The sequence below is a fragment of the Guillardia theta genome (genome assembly GCF_000315625.1).
Source record: "Guillardia theta CCMP2712 unplaced genomic scaffold GUITHscaffold_369, whole genome shotgun sequence".
NCBI classification, from domain to species: Eukaryota; class Cryptophyceae; order Pyrenomonadales; family Geminigeraceae; genus Guillardia; species Guillardia theta.
Window position 1 is genome coordinate 41 of NW_005434311.1, and position 926 is coordinate 966.

Sequence of the window (926 nt, forward strand, 5' to 3'; positions counted from 1 at the left end):
CGGTTCAAGTATCATCTTTTGGTGATCAAAAGCCGGCGGGCAAGCTTGTCTCTCCTTGTTCAAGTTCCTCTCTTATCTTTGAGACTTGAAGCGAGTGATGCTGTGCCGCAAGACTGAGACGCGAACTTGGTGGGTGACATGGGGCAGACAGCCAGGCGTCAGCCGGGAGACGGGCAGGTGGAGGAGAAGCAGGAGAAGCTGAGAGATGGTACAGCTGGAGCTGAGAGGTGAAGGAGGCGAGAGAGGACCTCGAGGACATCAGTCACCTCCGGCTCACCTCCAGACTCGCGCCCCTCTCAGGTCGATGAAGGAGGAGGAGAAGAGGCTAGCTGATATGTCGTGCAGCAGTAAGATACAGGAGGGCATCATCTCAATCATCATCATCATCATCATCATCATCATCATCATCAGCAGCAGCAGCAGCAGCAGCAGCAGCAGCAGCAGCAGCACCATCGTCGTCGTCGTCGTCATCATCATCCTGATCCTGATCCTGATCCTGATCCTGATCCTGATCCTGATCCTGATCCTGATCCTGATCCTGATCATCATCATCATCATCATCGTTGTCGTCGTCGCTCCTCTCGATTCTCATCCCTCCTGTCTCCTGCTCCCATCTTGACCCACCCCGCCACCCCCTCCCGCCCCTTCCTCCTCCACTCCTCCCCTCCTTGTCCGTACCCACCCCTCTCTTCCCCTCGCGTCTGGTTAACTTCCTTCCCCTCGCGTCTGGTTAACTTCTCCTCTACTTCACCCCCTGGTCTGACACTCTCCCATGACCCCCACTCTCCCCGGCTCACCTCCAGCCTCCCCACCCACCCCTCTCTTCTCCTCGCCTCTGGTCCACCTCCGCTCCTCCCCCTCTCCTCCTATGCCCCTCAGCCTGCCGACAGCGAGCGTTGAGGTCGCCATGGCCGGCAGCTCGCCTG